Source organism: Arachis stenosperma, chromosome 2, assembly GCF_014773155.1.
Source record: "Arachis stenosperma cultivar V10309 chromosome 2, arast.V10309.gnm1.PFL2, whole genome shotgun sequence".
Classification (NCBI taxonomy): domain Eukaryota; kingdom Viridiplantae; phylum Streptophyta; class Magnoliopsida; order Fabales; family Fabaceae; genus Arachis; species Arachis stenosperma.
The window spans coordinates 9,212,808-9,218,006 of NC_080378.1; positions in this window are offsets into that span (position 1 = coordinate 9,212,808).

Genomic DNA, 5,199 nt, shown 5'->3' on the forward strand with positions numbered 1-5,199 from the left:
GAAACCAAGTGTATAAACATTGTCAGGGATAATTTTTGTTTTGTTACTTTGAGACAATTTGGTTTTGATTACTAATGTTGTTGAAATTTTTTGTAGCAAGTCTTTCCCTTTAAAGAGGACAAGAGGTATAATCAAGCGGGAGATCACCTAGAGAATAGTTACACTCAATCTAAAAGGATAAAAGAGGGAAATTATATGATGGGACATACAAAGACTTCGAAAAAAAATTTTGCTCCTCACCCAGAAGAAATTGATCAAATAATTGAAAATGGTTCATTGAATATCGGTTGAGAGATGACACACGGGTAAAAAGTTATTAAATTGGTAAATGATGAATTGTTGTTCTATTTAAAATTTAGAATGTTACAATTTGAGAATAGAGAATTGTATTGTTTGATAATAGTTTAATTATTCTCTTGATTCTTATAGTTTTATTAATTTTTTAATTAGATTTTTATATTTTTTAATTGTATTTTTATATTATTTTTAATTTTATAATTAGGTATTTTTTATATTAAAAATTTTAAAATTAATAAAATATTTCTCCCAAAAAATATTTATTCAAAGATATAATTAAGTTCTTAATTGTAGATATTTTTAATTTGTGGATAAATATTCTTTTAATTCTAACATTTTTTACACTAACAAAGACCTAATTACAAAATTAAAAGCAGTGTAAGAATCTAATTAAAAAAAATATATATATAGAAATCTAATTGTAAATTTGATGGAATTATAAGGACCGCAAAGTAATTAAACCTTTGAAAATTGAGAATGTAGAGATATACCTAGAACTTTTGTTCAGCCTTAAGTACTTCTTGTTTCGCCTGTTTTTTAGTAATTTCGACAGGGTGTCGAATCAAACTTGTATTATGATCTCTGTTCAGGGAGCAGATACAATTCCTCTGAAAAGCAGTGAACTCAACCCAGGAATTACTTAGTGTTTGTGTTAAGAATGAAAGTAAATAAAATGTATAAAATGCGAATAAATTAAAATGTCGAATCATAGGGAATAGATAGAACTCAAATAACAAAAATAGTCAAAGTTAAAAAATAAAATAATTGAATAAAAAAATAAAAATAAAAATAGAGATAAAATGAATAACAAAATAGATGAATAAATAACAGTAAATAAATTGAAGTTCAAAGTAAATAGAAAGGAATTTAACGTACTTAAAAGGGAAAATAAAGCAAAATAAATTTGAAACGACAAAGCAAAATAAATTGGAAATAAAGGGAAAAATAAAGGAAATAAATTAAAAGGTTAACTCCACACATTCATATGTATTTGTACTCTAAGATATTTCGTGATGTCATTGAGACTGAAAATTTGTAGAATTTTGTGTATGGTGTAGTGTATCAAATTGAAGTCTATTCTCACTTTTGTCTTTCTACTATTTATAGATCAAAAGAATAGACTTATAGAGTAATTTTCTGTTATTTTTTTAAGATTGTCATCCCACATCTTCTCCTATCTTGATTTTCAAGCTCCACGTTGTTTTCTATCATAGAATTTAGTATTGTAACCATCTTTCTGAACATAGCCAAAGATTCTACCATATTAGGAGACAATGTTCCGATAGGAATTTGTGTCGACATTTCTGGAAAGATAGAAGCACGTGCTCCACCTACTGGTAATCTTGTTGCCTCTATGCCTTGTGTCGAATGGACATTTGGCATTGTGGAGGTGGGTTGTGACATGGGGATTGACCCTAAATATGGGAGATTATTCATCAAATATTGATAAGCATTGTAATTCGCTATATTAGGATTGTAATTAGTTGGTACACCCACTAGGGATAACATAAAGGAGGTACAAGATTATATAAGTGGTTGTTCCTTGTAGTAGTTGTGTCTCCTATATATCCCATGTTATGATTTTCTAAAGGTGGAGAATAATTTAGAGACAACCCATATGGGGGCCACGTGGCTAGCATAGTTGCTAGGATTCTTTTTGTGATAACAGGATTCATCAGTTAATGGGACAGTTGATCCGTGAGCATCTTTCCTATCTTTTCCTAATGAATTTGCATTCAAATTGATAAGTTTAATTAAGAATTAATTATCTTTTAGCCACTATGGATGCTACTTTGAGTCGTATGCAATTCTGTTTATTTTAGGTAGTATTCGGATGAATTTGATGGAGTTTCTGCAGAAAAAGAGAAGAAGGCGAATGATGCTGTCAACCATAACCTCTCTGCACTCAAACCTAAATAACTCGAGCTATAAAGGTCCAATTGATGCAATTCTAGTGGCGTTGGAAAGCTAACTTCTAGAGCTTTCCAACGATATATAATAGTTTATATTTCTCTTTCAACCATACTGCCAAGGCTGCGCCTAACTTGAGATTTTTCAAGTTAGGCGCAAGACACATCAAAAGCACGCAATATTAGAGAAGGCACTCCAAGTTAGGCGCACCTTTCACTCAAGTAAGGCGCAAGCTATGAGCATCAAGTGCCTTTCCTCACTGTGGCACTCAAGTAAGGCGCAACCTATACCAAGTTAGGCGCAAGCTCTCCTTCAACCGCCAAGTGGTCCCCACGCTTATAAGGCTCGCACGGATTGTTGATTGATTCTTAATTAAAACTTTAATTTCTATTTTAAAATAGGAAAAGATATTATTTAGTTTTAGAAAATATAATTTACATTAATTAGGATTAGATATAAAAGGGAAGAGAATCAGCTATTCTCTTCTCTTCTACCTCATTCCAAATTTACAGTTTAAGAGAACCCTAGTTTCCACTCTGAACCATGAGCAACTAAACCTCTACTATTAAGGTTAGGAGCTCTGTCTATTGTATAGATTGATTCTATTATTTTTTTCTATTTTAATTCATGTATTGATTCATATAATTCAAGAATTGCTTTCGTTCTTTATTTTATGAAATTGGGTGTAACGGAAGTATGACTCTCTTTCTAATTAAGTTCTTGTATAACTTGGAAAAGCTCTTTACTTGAACAACAGCTTGAAAACATATTCTCCTAAATTTCTAATTATTTGGATTTAATGAGATACGTGACATATAATCCTCTTATATTTGGGTAATTAGGATTTCTGTGGCATATAACTATAATTGAACTTCACCCTCTAATTGGAATTAATTGACCAAGGAATTGGTAGTTGATGAATTTTAGAGGAGACTAAAAAGGTCTAAGGAATTAGGGTTTAGTCATATATAGTTTGCCAGGAATTAAATCTTGCATGATTAAAATAGTTAGTAAGAAAAGTCAATCCGAAAAATAGATAAATCTGAAGCCTTAACTGTTTCTCCATATATATTTCACAACTTGTTTACTGCTTGCTTGCTGATATTCTGAATTTACTGTTAATGCTTTTGAACTCTCAAAACACTATTTTCTGCTTGTCTAACTAAGTAAATTAATCAACCATTGTTGCTTCGTCCATCAATCCTCGTGGGATCGACCCTCATTCACTTGAGGTACTACTTGATACGACCCGGTGCACTTGTCGATTAGTTTGTGGGTTATAAATTTCGTACCAACAGCCTCTGCCTCTGGGCCTCTCGTAGGCTCCTCAGTATCATTATTCGACGTATCAGTCAAAGTTGAGGCTTTATCAGACATTATTAATTGACCATTGTGTAATCGCATACACAATTTTACACGTTAACTTAACTCCAGGTCCCACCGAGCGTGCCAATTTGTTTCGCCTGATTTTTAGTAATTTTGATAGGGTGTCGAATCAAGCTTGTATCAAGATCTCTGTTTGGGGATCAGATACGACTCCTCTAAAAAAGAGTGAATTCGACCAAAAAATTACTTATTGTTTGTGTCAAAAATAAAAGTAAATAAAATGTATGAAATGCGAATAAGTTAAAATGTCGAATTAGAGAGGAAATAGATAAAACTCAAATAACAAAAATAATCAAAATAAAAGGAAATAAAATACTTGAATAAAAAAATAAAAATAAAAATAGAGAATAACTAAATAGATGAATAAATAACAGTAAGTAAATTGAAGTTCGAAGTAAATAGAAAAGAATTTAACGTATTTAAAAGAGAAAATAAAGCAAAATAAATTTAAAATGACAAAGCAAAATAAATTGGAAATAAAAGGAAAAATAAAGGAAAGAAATTAAAAGGTTGACCCCAGACTTTTACATGTATTATTTATATTCTATGATTTTTTGTGGTGTCATTGAGATTGAAAATTTGTAGAATTTTATGTGATGGTGTAATATATCTAATTGAAGTCTGTTTTCACTTCTATCTTTCTGCTATTTATAGATCAAAAGGATAAATTTGTAGAGTATTTTTTTTTCATGATTTAACTTCTTTCTATTTCTCAGGTTACGACACTGTTTTGATCATGAAGAATATTGACTTCTAAATTTATCGTTTGACATCCTTTTTTACATTGGTCTTCAAATTTTACATTCCATAAAGTGCTTTTGGATAATGCCTTCATCTCATTTTAGTTTTTAGAAATTATCGACTCCACTCCTTTTAAAAAAATCGAATTCTTGTACCAATGTTCTTGTGGAACAACTTATATTATAGTACTTCGACCTAATAACCCACCTGATATGGCATTTCAGCATACATATTGTCGACTTATTCTTAAATTAAACGATCATAATTAAGCCATCTGCGTTGTCAAATTTTTGTGTTAACATTTCCATTGTTTGAGTAGTCATTGTCAAAGTTGTCTAAAGAAAAAACAACACAAGAATTAACAATATAAATAAAAAATCAAACTCCTCTCTGATTTTTGTTGAGTAGTAATTGTGAAGGAGAAAAATAAATTAGTCCTAGAGCGAGTAGTCGTGAAGGAAAAAAATAAATTATTGAATGTAGTGTCTTTTTCTCATTACGAGTAAGTGTTAGTGAATACCAAAAAAATTGTAAGAGGCTATAAAACACAGAAATTTGATCGCATATCATTTATTTAAATTTAAACGATCATTAATTATATAAAAGTAAATTTTTAAAGTACTCTGAGAGTCTGAGTAGCCAATAATTATGTTAATCATGGTCGAATAAAAGTTCTTAACAATAATAATCTTTTACTATTGTCACACACACACACATATATATATTGAATGCTATGATACTTAAAAGGTGGTATTTATTTATTAAAAAAATTAAAAATTATTATTTAATTTAAAAGATATAAAAATAAATAATTTTTAAAAAGTCAAAATTTATTACAAAAAATAAGTTAGACAAAATTTAGAC